Here is a 16,023-nt window from a genome sequence, read left to right as displayed (position 1 = left end):
ATTCGCGCATATGAAAACAAAATGTGAAATGGAAACAAACTGATTTAGTGAAGAATTATGATGATTTAACTCCCGCTATTTTAATGGAAATTGTTGGGTAAACATATGTAAATATATTTTATGAAAATAAAATAAATTGAATAATATGAAATTTTATGGGAATAAAATAAAGGATATTTTATGCTACTACTGTCTGATCAAATTAAACATGCAATCATAAAAGCATTAACAGTATATACTTTTAAATAGTGCGTACCTGATCCTTTCGATAATCGATCTTTCAATCAAGATTTTTGTGGTTGATCGACGTTTTTATTTTTCATTTTGTCTTTAAAGATCACATATGTCACTCACTTCAATGCAGCTTGATCATGTCAAGTTCTAATCTCATTTTCTCATGTTGTTCCCTTGGAAGCGGTTTAGTCATGATATCAGCTATTTGCTCGTTAGTGTTTACATGCTTGACAATAATATTTTTATTTTCAACATTATCCTTAAGAAAATGATGCCTAATGAGGATGTGTTTTACTCATGAATGATGCACTGGATCTTTAGATATGCATATGGCACTGGTATTATCACAATAAATAGAAACACATTCAAACTTAATACCAAAATCTCTTAGCTGCTGTTTTATCCAAAGCATTTGGGAACAGCAAGCTGCTGCTGCTACGTATTCAGCTTCGGCAGTGGATAATGCAACAGTGTTTTTTTTCTTTGAACACCATGACACAAACATGAGCCAAGAAATTGTACCATACCTGACGTACTTTTTCTATTTACCAGATCTCCTGCATAATCTGCATCACTAAAACCTTTCAAATCATAGACATCAATTTTAGGGTAAAATAAGGACAAGTCATCTGTTCCCTTCAAATATCTTAAAATTCGTTTAACTGCAGTGATATGTGATTCTTTAGGATTGGATTGAAATCTAGCACATAAACCAACACTAAAAGCAATATCGGGTCTACTAGCAGTTAGATATAATAAAGAGCCAATCATGCCTCTATACATAGTTTGATCAATATTTGTTCCATTTGGGTCTTCATCTAATCTAACATTTGTAGCCACAGGTGTATTGTTGGTTTTAGCATTATTCAAGCCATATTTCTTGAGAAGTTCTTTTATATATTTTTGTTGGTGAATGAAGATATCATTAGCTGTTTGTTTTATTTGTAACCCAAGGAAGAAGTTTAGTTCTCCCATCATACTCATTTCAAATTCATTACTCATTAAGTTAGCAAATTCTTTACACAACTGTTCATTAGTGGCTCCAAAAATAATATCATCAACATATATTTGAACAACTAAAATATCCTAACCTCTATTCTTAAAGAATAAGGTTTTGTCTATTTTGCCTCTTACAAAGTCATTTTGAATCAAAAACTTTGATAGTCTTTCATACCATTGCCTAGGAGCTTGTTTCAAGCCATAAAGAGCTTTATCAAGCTTGTAGACATGATCAAGACAAGAGGTATTTTCAAAGCCAATGGGTTGTTCAACAAAAACTTCTTCATCAAGAAAGCCATTTAAAAAAGCACATTTCACATCCATTTGATATAATTTGAAGTTCATGAATGAAGCAAAAGAAATTAAGATTCTTATAGCCTCTAACCTCGCTACCGGAGCAAATGTCTCGGTATAATCAATACATTCTTGTGATTGTATCCTGTGACCACGAGCCTTGCTTTGTTTCTAACAATTATTCCATGCTCATCTAGTTTATTCCGAAATACCCATTTCAAACCAATTACCTTTTTGTGTTTCGGTTTGGGTTCCAAGTGTCATACTTTTTTTCTTTCAAATTCATTTAATTCGTCTTGCATGGCCACGATCCATTCGGAATCCTTTAGAGCTTCTTCATGATTTTTGGGCTCGAGTGATGATAGGAACGCAAAGTGTGCACAAAAGTTTCTCATTTAAGATCTAGTTTGTGTTCCTTTATTCAAATCACTTATAATCAAATCAAGAGGATGATAACTTTGATATTTCCAAGGTTTGGGCACAAATTCTCTTGTGGGAACAGTAGTATGTTCTGGTTCATCAGCTTGATCGTCATTCTGTTTAGCTACTGGATTAGCTTGCTCTTCTGTGGGAACAGCAGGATTGGGAACAGTCTGTTGGTTCTGAAGTCCCGGCTGTTCCTGATCAAGAACGTTCCTTTCTGCATCTTCTGGGATCAGTTGTTCACCTGCTGTTCCTTGATCTTGCATTTTCATTTCTTCTTCATCATTCTCTAGATTTGCAAGACCTATCTTAAAATTATTTGTATCCTGTTCACTAGACAAAAAGTTAGTTTCATCAAAAATTATGTGAACGGATTCTTCCACGCTCATTGTTCTTTTGTTATAAACTCTGTAAGCCTTACTATGTGATGAGTAGCCAAGAAATACTGCTTCATACTTCTTTCATCAAACTTCCCTATATTTCATTTTCCATTCACATGAACAAAACATTTGCATCTAAACACACGAAAATAGGAAATATTTGGTTTAACACCTTTAAGCAATTCATAGGGTGTCTTTGAAGTGATTGGTCTTATTAATACACGATTCAAAATATAACATGCAGTATTAACAGCCTCGGCCCAAAAATTTCTAGGTAAACCACTAGCAATTAACATGGTTCTAGCCATTTCCTCTAAAGTCCTATTTTTCCTTTCTACTACACCATTTTGTTGTGGTGTGCGTGGTACCGAAAAATTATGACTTAATCCATGTTCATTGCAATAGTTCATGAAACTTGAATTTTCGAATTCTCTTCCATGATCTGATCTTATGTGAATAATTTGATTATTGGTAGATTTTTGTATTTTATTAGCGAAAGAAACAAACTCATCAAAAGCTTCATCTTTACTAACTAAAAATAAAATCTAAGTAAATCTACTGTAATCATCAACAATAACAAACACATATCTTTTGCCACTCCGGCTTTGTGTTCTCATAGGTCCACATAGATCCATATGTAATAATTCAAGTGGTTTAGTGGTGGTCACAATGTTCTTTGATTTAAAAGATGACCTCACTTGTTTTCCTTTGGCACAAGGATCACAAATTTCATCCTTAAGGAATTTTATAGCTGGTAGTCCTCTAACAGGTCTTTTGATCTTAATGTATTAATCAATGTATAACTAGCATGACCTAGACGCTTATGCCAAAGAAGTGGGTCGTCTTCTACAACGCTTAGACACGTTAGACTGGTTTTGGGAACAGTGTCCAGGTTCACTACATAAGTGTTCCCTTTTCTGATTCCCTTAAGAACGATGTCTCCTGTGTCATTCCTAGAAATAATGCATTTTTCAGAAGTAAAGTTCACAGAGTTACCTTTATCGCAAAATTGAGAAATGCTAAGTAAGTTATGTTTCAAATTCTCGACTAAAAACACATTATCGATAGCATGGGAACATGACCTTCCAACTTTTCCTTTGGCGATTATCTCACCCTTCATATTGTCACCGAAGGTTACTGTTCCCCCATCATAGGCTTCAAGTGAGAGAAATTTAGATTTGTCACCCGTCATGTGCTTGGAACACCCACTGTCGAGATACCATGAGCTGTTCCCCCTCACTTGGACCTGAAAGAAATTAATGGTTAGTTACAGGAACCCAGGTTGTCTTGGGTTCCTTGTCGATTTTACAAGAATCTGTTTTCTTCGTCCAAACGTTATCGACATAGTTTCTGTTAGAGACAGTGTACTGTTCCCTTTTGGTGCACTGGTCCTTCAGATGGCCAGTTCCTCCACAGAAGGAACAGATTCTGTCACTAGGGAGATCAACGTATACCTTTTTCTTCTTGCTATTCTTAAAGTGATCTAGGCGTTTTGAATTTTTACTTTTAGCTTCTTGAATCCATTTGGGAACACTTTTGATTTTCCCTTTTTCTCTTGAATTTAATTCAAGCTCTATTTTATCACTGTTGGAGTGGTTGAATTCGAAGCTACTGTCCAGATTTTGAAAATCTGTACACAGGTTCTTAATAGATGCGTCGTTTAATTCCTTATTCAAGCCTAACAATTTGTATTGCGATAACTCAATATTAAGAATAACATTTTCCTTTTTAATTCTCTCCATATTTTCCTTTAGAATTATGTTTTGGTCCAACAAACCGAAAAATCTGATTTGGACATCGGATCTAAAGGTGTTTATATAGGAGACATGGTCTTTACTTACTTTGAGCTCCTTTTCCAATTGGAGACACCTATCATTACCATTTTGAAGTTTAATTTGTGTCTCCTTTAGCAACTCTATTAATTTATTTTTACTCAATTTGGATGGATGGACAGAAAATGAGTTAGAAGAACATACCTGCTTTATGGCAAAGGCATTAATTTCTATCTTTTGAAAATCTTCTTTTTCAAATACGGTTTGGGTTTGGGAGCAATTTTATGATTGGAGTTAGTAATGGTTACCTCAAAATCTCCAATTTCGATGACTCTCCAAACTTGATAATTTTCCGCTTTGATGAAGATCTCCATCATATTCTTCCAGTAAGTATAGAATTTTCCATCAAACATGGGTGGTCTTTGAGTAGAATACCCTTCTTCCATTCGCTCGTTCATAATTGACATTTTCGGGAACACTAGGATTCTGCCCTCAGGGTTTCTTGATCTACTGGGAACAGGGCTCTGATACCAATTGTAGACTCAATTAGGAACGGGAACAGCAACAAGAGAGGGGGGTGAATTGTTATTGTTACTAGTTTAAGCGTTTTTGCCCTATTTTTGCGAAATTGAATAAAATAAATAAATCTTAAACTTAGAGCGAAATAATTAAAAGAGACGAACGATTTTTACATGGAAACCTTCTGGGCCTAAACAGAAGGAAAAACCACGACCCCTCGGGATTTCTAAATTCTCAACTATGTTTAAGGCAACTTGTTACAATTACATTAAACATCTTACTTCACTCGAAGCGCATCAACTAGGCCAACTTCTCTCTCAAATTGCTTCACTCAAAGCAACAAACTTAGCTTCACTAAAAGCTAAACTCCACACTAGCTTCACTCAAAGCTATTCTCTTCTCTAGCTTCACTAGAAGCTTTCTAATTCCCCCTAGACTCACCCAAGTCTAGTTACAAAGATTCTCTCAAAAACCCTTACAAAAGATATATATTATAAAAATGTAGGAGTTGGATGGAAAAGAAGCAAGACTAGCGGATTACTTTGATGTGATAGCAGGAACAAGCACAGGTGTTCTGATAACAGCCATGTTAACTGCACCAAATCAACAGAATCGCCCTCTTTATGATGCTAAAGATATTCCTAAATTCTACTTGAAACAATGTCCAAGAATATTTCCTCAGGAGAGGTATTTTTCAATACTACCAAAATTGTTTCATTTAACCTTATAACCTTTCACATGAAGATTAAATACATACCCAAATATTGCAATTTCAAGAAGCAGACATTGACTTATGTATGAATCAAGAGAGTACTATGTTAAACTAGACAATTCGAAAATAGTTTCACTTCAAAAATAAAATTATCTTTTAAAATTTTTTTTTTTTAAGGTTATGATCATCAAGAATATACTTAATTGAATCAAATTGCCACATATTTTGTTACCTAGATTGAATTTTTTATCTGGGATTAATTAAATTATTGCACATGTGTTTTTTTTAACATCACTTCACACACTAATATGTAAACACATCAACCACAAAATCCTCATTTACTACAAAAGATGTTCATTAGGCTAGGAAGTTGGATTTACATTTAAATAAAATTAACCTAAAAACTATTTTACGGTGAAATTAAGCCCCTTATCTACGTATGATGGATTCTAGACACGGCATTCCTTACCTATCCTAAGAAAGAGTCCTGTATTCACCTGCAGTTCATTAATCATAAAAAATGAGTATAACAAGTTTTTAATCAGTTTAGAATTTGATCTAATTTTTTTAAATGGATTCCAAACTTACATGATTCTAATTATATCCTCAATTTTTAAAAAAAAAAACTAAAAAACTTATCCTTAAGGGTAGGAAATTTTATTGAAGTACTTATACAAATTATTAAAAATACTACTATTTAACAAGTTTCAATAAATTATTACTTCCTCCATTCCTTAAAGTGGTTTCTATTATCATCTTAGATTATTCTATTTATTATTTTTCTAAGAAAAATTTTCTAATAATATCACAAGTTGTGGACATAATTAGAGGTGTTCAATGGATTGGGGCGGGTCATGTCAAATTTAAACGGGGCCGAGCGGGTTAAAACCCGTTTAAACCCGACCCACTTTGACCATTTTTAAAAAGTTCATATAATAATTTTTTATTCTACTTTATAGCCCGTTGGGTCGACCCACCTATGTATATAATAATATCATATAAAAATATAAAAAAGTGGTAAATTGTTTTTTGCAACCAATTTCTATAATTATCGAACCCGACTAGACCCAACGCATTACACCAAGGCCCGTTAATGACCCGACCCGTTATTGACCCGACCCGCCAATGATCGGTTAAAATGTGATCCGACCCTTGACCCGTTGGGTCGACCCGCCCCGTTGAACACCTTTAGACATGATAAAACTTATTTATTCTCATTTTAATATTTTATTAATGCTTATGGTCTGCACGTATTTTTCACTAACTTCATTTTAACATTTTTATATTGCTTATAGTCTTCAGACGTTTTCTGCGAACTTTATTTCAATATTTTTATAATAATTGTGGTCGCCATAGTTTTTCTACTAACTTTATTTTAACATATTTTAAATGCTTATGGTCCTGATCATTTTGCTCTATTAAATTTATTGTTCAATAAAATAAGGAAAAATTACCTAGAATAATCCAATCTTTTCATGATTTTCCTACAATAATCTCACCTATCGATTAACCGTAACTAATCCTAACTTTGAAGGGTATTTTTTTCCAAAGTAAACTTGGTAAACTGATGACTTGCTATTAGCAAGTTTTTTTTTTAAAAAAAAGACAAATTAACATAAAATGTCGAAAAAACTGTTAAAAAAATGTAAAAAAAAATTCTATTTATTTTTATTATTCAAAATTTTTTATGTAAATTTTCAAACTTTTTCTCTTATTTTACATTAATATTCAATTTACATTTTAGGTGAATTACCTATTATTGAAGGTCATCTGGTTATCCAAGTTTATTCTAGACAAATACCCCTTAAAGTTGGGATTATTCATGATTAATTAATAGATGGGATTATTATTGGAAAATCATGAAAAATTAGATTATTCTAAGTAACTTTTCCATAAAATAATACATATCAACCATCTAAAGATTTTATTTTTCTTAATTTCCGTGAACATCATTGTAGAACAACGTTAAGGAGGGAATATTTGAGTATATAACATTTCTTGTTCACGACTTCAAATTTTAACCACCCCTTATAAAGATAAATATTTTGAGCCAGATTTAAAGAGAATTTGTATTGCATTCACTCTTCTAGCCAATTGACTCTCACCTGATAAATCTAAAATATCATACAATCTTAACCATCATATTAAAATTTTCGCTCAGTTAATTCCTTAGTTTATTCTTTTACGGAGTTAGCTCCTGGAGAAATGTCCAAAAATGATTTGAATAAGTCTTTATTCTGGGTCAAATTTTAATTATTTCTTCTTAGTAATGATTCAACTATTTATATCACTAGACTCTGCACTCCCTCAATTATTTAATTAATAAATTTTAAAAAAAATCTTTTTCTTCCCACTTCCACTATTATGCTGGGTGTCCAACATGTTACATGTTAAAAAGTTTGCTCCACTAATTTGCTGATCTTGTCATCCACACTTAATGTAATTAATTATTCAATATAATTTTTTCTCTATTTATTTATAGAATAATTTTGCAAACTACAATTTTAAAGTTTAGTAGCTTTACGAATTACAATTTTAAAATTTATTTTTTACGAATTACAACTACCAATGTATTAAAGTTTATATGTTCAGGCCAAAAACACTGAACTCCAATCACTTAACCTAAAATTTCGACCATCGAAATGGTTTGAATTATGTGTTTTAGCTTGAACCAATAAACTTTAATACTTTAGTGGCTATAAGCCTGTAAGTTACGAAAAATAAACATGAAGCTTGTAATTCGCAAAAGTGCTAAATTTTAAGACTGTGATTCGCATGATTATTTTTATTTATATTTTAACTATATAAACTTCATGGGCTATATTATAATAGTTGTAACTTGTAATATCTATTTATCATGATTAAAAACTGATATATTTTCATTTATTTAAATGTAGGGGGCCATTCGGTAAGCTTGTAAGTTTTGTGAAAGCCATTTGGGGGCCTAAATATGATGGGAAGCACCTCCAAGAAATACTAAAAAATTTTTGAAAGAGACAAGGTTGCATCACACACTAACTAATGTTGTCATTCCAACTTTCGACATTAAGACGCTTCAACCTGTTATTTTTTCTTCGTATAAGGTTAACACTTTTATTATCAACTAGACATCATCAAAAATATTTATTATCGAATATACATTATATATAAATGAATAGATCACTTAAATAGAGCATTGTTCACTTAAAATTAAATGAAAATAAATATCTTATTATGATTATGATTTGTCAAAATTATAATTGGGTGAATAGTGCTCAATATTAATATTACTATTCATTTATATTTTATATACGAAAATAAATATAAAATGGTTTAGAATGAAACAACATTAGAAAAAAGTGTTAACTTTTCAATTTTCTGGACTATATGCAGATTTCAAGCTACCCTGATATGAATGCAAAACTATTGGATATATGTCTCGGCACATCGGCAGCTCCAACATTTTTTCCTTCCCATCAATTCGAAAATATATATGATGACGGAATGATACGAGAATTCAACCTCATTGATGGCGGAATTGTCACCACTAATCCAGTATGCTCAACCATATATACTTTTTACAATTTTTAAAAATTGCAATTTCAACATTTTATTACCTTAATGTTGCACTTAAGTGAGATTTCGAATATACGCAACTATACATGTGTTAGTAATAACAAAAAAACGTTATTTCCAAATTCCAATAGGTAACTTCATATAAAAAAAATTAAAAATTAAAAATTACACCCTTTGAGCTTATAAGCTTATTGTTTTGAGGTGAGTAGCAGAAATTTTTTGTTCTCATTCTTTTGGACAAAGGTTTTATATAGCTTGGCTCATCGCATTAAACCTAATTTTGTCAAGTTTTATTTTTATGGGCAGGCTTTTATCGCGATAAATGAAGTAACGAAACAAGTAATGAGAGAAAATCCAGATTATGATAGCATCCACGACAAATTACTTGTATTATCGATTGGAACAGGATCAGCAAAAAATGACAAAAAATACGATGCAAAAATAACTGCAAAATGGGGTTTTATGTCTTGGGTATATGAGAAAGGTTCATCCCCAATAATTCAAGCTTTTTATGAAGCAGGTTCTGACTTGGTTGATTACCAGAACAATATCGTTTTCCAATCATTTCGTTCTCAAGACAATTATCTCCGTGTTCAAGTAAGATTATTTATTGATACCATTTTACTTTTTGTCATGGTATCACTTATCTAATTTACTTATTTATTTAAATTATTAATGTTATATTACTTTCATACCCTTTGACCTTTAGTATTGACCTTGACTTTTAGTCAATGGGCTTTTTCTAAATTCTCCAAACTCCTTAGTTGGCCCATGAGCAAGTAACCCTCAAAATACCTTAACTTCCCGTGGGAAGTAACCTCCAGATTGACCCAACTTCCCTTTTGACAACTACCCTTCCTTCCTCAAATACTGGTTCTCCTTCTTTTGATGATGATAATTGCCCACTATCACCCATGACAACCAACCTCCTCTCAGAAATAACTTCCTTTTTCACCATTATAAATAGAGACAATCATCAGAAAGGAAAGGATCATCTGATAATAACCCTCTTAATATCCTTACTCATATTCCATTTCATCAGCCTACCAAAATACAAGCAATCTCAACCCCAATATCCTTGTTCCTGCATTCAATCTATAATCGTCTATTCAATAATCTCACATCTCCGTTCTAACTTGAGCGTCGGAGGGGTTTTTCGGGAGATCACCCCCGGACAAGGCTAACGTGTTGTGTTTCAAGAATTTAGGTCGCTTCCTTCCACGAATCGCCGCTCCTGATAACGCTTCCACTTACGGAATTTCAAGTGTTTCCACTTCCTTGTTTCACAACCGAAACAGTTTGGCGCCGTCTGTGGGGAAGTTGAATAAAAAGTCATGGCTTCTAAGAAGAATCCAACTCAAACCGCTATCGTGCACAGCACAGATACAGACACTTCAGCGGGCCACGCTAACAACCAAGCCGTGACTCGCCGTGATCTTGACATGCTAGCACGAAACCTCACTGCCGCCTTCTCCGAACAACTCCGCGCCGTCATAAATAATACCCCTACTCAACGAGTGTTGGAGGACATGACGGACCAAATAAAAAATCTGCAAGAACGAATCGAACCCCATCAAGAGATACCAAAATCCCATGAATCTCAAGATGGGAACTCGAGGATGTCACACTCCAGTAGACGCAATAAGAAAAGGCGGGAGAAATCAAGGACCCACACAAGTCTCAACAGGACTGACCCGCAAAATGACGAATCTAAAATCGCCTCTCGAGACGCCCGTACCTACCTAGAAAGCAAGAAGAAAAGGGCGTCCGAAAGCGTTCAATCGCTGGTGGATAAGAGGAGGGAAGAAAGGAAGAAGGCACAACTCGCGGGATCTAGCCGTCCGATCAGTCCCGTCACTATGCCGCGGAATGAGGCCGGCAAGAGTAGCCTTCCCGAAGATCTCATACCAATGATCTCCCCGCTGGCTCCGGAGATACTGAATACTCCCAACCCCGGGAAAATAAAGATCCCAAACATGGTGGCCTTCGATGGAACATCCCGCCCAGAGGAACACCTGATGGCCTACAAGAACCTGATGCTACTGTACACCACTAACCCCTCATTGTGGTGCAAATTCTTCCCAACTACTCTTACTGGAGTAGCTTTGACGTGGTACACCTCCCTTCCAGGGGGAAGTATCCACAACTTTGCCCAACTAGAAGGCAAATTCCTAGGTCACTTTGTAGCATCCAGAAGACAATAGAAATCAAACTTCCACTTGCTCAGCATAACGCAATTGGAAGGGGAATCCATATCGTCATATTTAAAGAGGTTCCACGAAGTGGTGCTGGAAGTAACTGATTTGGAAGAATCGGTCGCATTAAATTCCTTGATCAATGGAATGAAGGCTCAAAGGCTGAAGTTCCAGTTGGTCGAGAGTCAAGTGAAGACATACGCGGAGGCCATGAAGCAATGTCAAAGCTATGTCACGGCCTCCGAGATATGTCAGGCACATGACCCCAAGAAACGAAGATCATAAAAGAAGGATCCAATATCCAATCATTCCTCAAGGAGCAGAGAGGAACATTCATCAAGGAGGGATAGAAACTACATGCCGCGTCGTCCAGAACCTCCGTCAGATATGGGACCTCCACGATTCAGACACGTATATGTCGCTGAAGGGGAGTCCAGGACGTGGAATTTACTAGATGGAGGTAACGATCTGATGTTCAACCGGAACAGGAAGGACATATTCTTCGCCGTCCGGGATGAGTTGCCAACTCCACCTCCTACTACCACCCCCTCTGATTGACGCAACTACAATCTATGGTGTGATTACCACAAAGAACACGACCACACTTTGGCCCAATGCCGCGAACTCAAACGTATCCTACATCAACTGGCCGATGAGGGAAAATTGTCGAGGTTCATCAACCGGAAGGACTATGACGCAAGAAGAGAAGCGGAAAGGAGACCGTGAAATCAAAGACGCAGATCCCCCAAGAGGGATGAGGCCAGGCACGAAAGTTCCAACACACAAGGAACTATCAACATGATTTTTGAAGGATACACTGAAGAATATCCTACCATCCGAGCCGCAAGATAACCCTAACACGCACGAAAGGCCTCACCCCATAGAGCGATATGAGAAGGTAGACATGTTCGAGAGAAAACACATCAAGATAGGGAAAGATCTTCCTGGAACGGTCAAACAGGATATCATGGCCACCCTCCCCGAGTTCCGCGACGTCTTTGCTTTTTTCCACAGAAGAAATGCCTGGCATCTCTACAAGTGTCATGTGCCACAAACTCGACATAAAACCAGGCTACAAACCCATGAAGCAAAAGCTGCGACATCAAGGGAAAGAGCGAATAGAGGCCACCCGAGAAGAGGTGGAGAAATTGTTGAAAGCCGGATTCATCATAGAGTGCAAGTACTCCGATTTGCTCTCCAACGTTGTTCTCGTCAAGAAACCGAATGGAAAGTGGAAGATGTGTGTTGATTTTACGGATCTAAACAAGGCATGTCCCAAGGACGATTATCCTCTCCCCAAGATAGATCGTTTGGTGGATTCCACGGCAGGCCACGGCCTACTGAGTTACATGGATGCTAACGCAGGTTACCATCAAATCCCGTTAGCCCTTGAAGATCAGACGCACACAGCATTCATTACAAACACCGGCGTGTACTGCTACAAAGTCATGCTCTTCGGGCTAAAAAATGTCGAAGCCACTTATCAGAGAATGGTCAACAAGATCTTCCAGTCTCAGATTGGACGAAATTTAGAGGTATACGTGGATGACATGATCACAAAGACAAGCAGGCGTCTCAGCATGCCGCGGACTTACGCCCATAACCCTCCGAAAACACCAAATGCGACTCAATCTTGACAAGTGCGTGTTTGGAGTCACCGGAGGGAAGTGCCTTGGCTTCCTCGTTGACGAGAGAGGAATAGAAGCAAACCCCGACAAGATTCGGGCAATCCAAGACATGAAGTCCCCTAGATCCGTAAAAGAAGTCCAAAAACTAACAGGATGCGTAGCTACCTTAGGGAGATTTCTATCCAAGTCCGCAGACAAATGCTCGCCTTTCTTTAAAACCCTCAAACAAAGCAAGTTCGAATGAACAAGAGAAGCAGAAGAATCCTTCCGGCAGTTAAAGGATCACCTGTCCTCTTTTCCAAAACTAGTTTCGCCCATCAACGGGGAAAAGCTGGTCTTATATGTCTCGGTCTCCAAATACTCCCTATCAGGAGTATTAGTCGCTGAAAGATAAAAGAAGCAACTCCCCGTATACTACGTAAGTCACGGCTTTCGAGGATCGGAGGGGAACTATAGCGAAGTAGAGAAGGTCTTATTTGCAATCGTGATGGCGAGCAGGAAATTGAAACTATACTTCCAATCCCACCAGATCATCGTCCGGAACAGCCAACCTTTGAAAAAGATTTTGGAAGAAAAAACAAATCGAGCCGCGTCACTGATTGGGCTAATCAACTTGCAGATTTCGGCATTGAATATGAGCCACGGACAGCAATCAAAGCCCAAGCCCTTGCTGACTTCATTGCCGAGAGCACTATTGTAACAACCCGAGTTACCGTTGACTGGGTAAACAGGGTCATCACTGGGTTCGTTTCCCAAGAAACTAAAATCACACTTTCAAAACTCAAGCAAAGGGTTCACAAGCTCTTCAACGTGACTAACTCAGCTAAATCTCAAAGCCAACATCTAACTAATACACAAGATAATCATACAATTCTCTACAAGACCGATATAACCAGCACAACCAAAACAAATATACATTTATCCAAAAACCTAATACAAAATTACAAATTCCTACGTGCTCAGCTCAATATACATCCTTGGAACGCTATTCAACACCGTTAACCCATCGTTCCCGACCGGTTCCGATCTGTGATCAAACTAAAAGATGGAAACAAGAAGGAATCAGATTAACTGAATGAGAAGTAACAATCCAAAACAACAAAACACAGTAATTCATATCATGGGTTTAAAAGCAACATCAGTTCCCTAGATCTATGTGCACACAGGGAGTCTAGTTGAGAGGAACATCCATAGCTCTAAGGCTATGTCACTCTCGGGTGAAGCTAGTCAATATCTGAATGACAATTTGCTTCAAAAACAGGGAGTAGGGAACAATGTTCCTCAACTCCGTCAATGACTAGCTCGCAAGCCCGATCCATTGACATATCTCAATATCAGCATAAGCATTCACAACAACATTTGTCTCAACAATTTCCAATTCAAAGAGCTTTAGTAAAAAGTTTATTTTCAAGAAAGTAGTCTGATCAGACCCTCTAAGGGACTGCTACTACTCACCAAAGACGACGCTTCAAAGAGTCAGGTTCGTTTCGCAGCTATCAGCTAGAAAGGTTCCTCGATGATGTCGCCTCCTAAAGCGTAACAAACATAACATCACAACAAAGCGTTCGATACTACAATTCATATAGCTTATTGCATCTCCTCCTAAAAATCCTAACTTAGTCAAGACTTTATCCTAATATTTCAAACCATTATAACTATAAATGGTCCAATTTAATTCAATAATTTCTCCAAATAACCTAGCAATTCCTTCAAAAATATCACATTATTTCATATTCATCAATGACAAGTATTTTCCAATAAACTCATGACTTCTATATCCCACAAATTGATACTAATTATCATATGATCCATCAATTTTAATATTTTACTACCCAATCAACAATATCCAAAAAGAAACATCCAAGAATACCCAAATTACTCAATCCTTTATCATTAGAATAATCTCTTACTAACATTATAATCTCATAAATTGGTGTCAATCGTCAGATTTTCCAATTATCTAATTAAAATAATATACTTCGCAAGTCTTGATATAGAAAAAAAATTAATCTCATGATTAGAGATTCTTTAAAGTTAAAGAAAATAGGTTACATTAATAATATTGAAGGTGTATAATAATATGACTTGATAAGAAAAGTAAATCTAAGTAGTAATTACCTTCCTTGAAGATCCTGGGTGAAATAATGAATCAAAAACCACAAATGGTAGGTAAAAAGAAAAGGATCCTCTTATTGTTGATTCTTAATTTGCCTTCGAATAAAAGAGACCCCAGAAAGAAGTGGATGGACATATTAGGACAAATTAGTAAAAAAAAATAATAAAACAATTAAACTTTTAATAATCGGAAACCAAAACAATGAGGACTCACTTGCAATGGCTGTCGAAACTCAGAGGAAAAGATGGGATTAGGGTTGTGCTTTCCTTCGAATATCGAAGACAAGAAGAACGGGATGAGAGGCATGGGTTTCGAATGGTTTGAGGAAGAAAGCAATTGTTTCAATTCTTGAAGTTCATAAGATTAAGGTTTTAAAGAAGTGAGAGAGGGAGAAAGGTTTTGAAGTATTTTAATCAAAATAAAAGAAAAGGAAAAGAGGGAAGAAATTAAATTGAGAAATTTTCATGTCATGCGTATTTAAGATCATTCTCGTACAGATAATTCTCTTAAACTTACTCGTCTTAAAATATTAATTTTCCCAAATGTTACATTCTACCCAACTTGAAATAAACTTCGTCCTCGAAGTTAAACTAAATCTCAAGCACACACTCAAATATCCAACTATCATACATATGATAAGGATATGTTACCCAACTTAGAATGAAGTTCATCCTCGAACTTAACTCACAAAGACTAAGGAGATGCAATAGCTATAAAGCGATAAACATAGAAATACCTAAGCAAACAACCAGGGATAATCGCGTCTTAAGGCATCTACTGCCTCCCACGTGGCTTCTTCGGTAACGTGATCAGACCATAGCACCTTCACAAGTGCTACACTACCCCGACGTGTATCACGCGTCTTATATCTAGGATCTAAACGGGAATCTCCTCATACTGTATGGTGTCATCCAAGGTCAACTGTTCGGCTGCAGAACGAGTGAGTCGTCTTTGATGTATTGTCTCAGCTGGGATACGTGAAAGACATCATGCACTCGATCAAACAAAAGCGGATTGGAAAGGGCTAGCAACAAGGTGACATGATTCGCAAACTTAGGACATACAATTCTAGTTATTAAAACGATAATCGACCAGGAACTCTGATAAGGAACAAGACATTGGCATCATCAGAAAACAAATTCAAACGTTGCATCGTCGAACTGAATCTTCTTGCCGTCACGATCAATCGTTAAGAG

The 16,023-nt window shown here is 36.0% G+C and overlaps 1 pseudogene; it reads left to right on the top strand.

The window, feature by feature from the left end:
• Positions 1-16,023, top strand: part of LOC130808378 (patatin-like protein 3) — a 28,431-nt pseudogene that overhangs the window by 249 nt on the left and 12,159 nt on the right.

The sequence above is a fragment of the Amaranthus tricolor genome, chromosome 3, assembly GCF_026212465.1.
Source record: "Amaranthus tricolor cultivar Red isolate AtriRed21 chromosome 3, ASM2621246v1, whole genome shotgun sequence".
In the NCBI taxonomy this organism is placed as follows: Eukaryota; Viridiplantae; Streptophyta; class Magnoliopsida; order Caryophyllales; family Amaranthaceae; genus Amaranthus; species Amaranthus tricolor.
Note: the sequence above shows the minus strand (reverse complement) of the source record. Positions and strands in the feature narration are given on the sequence as shown.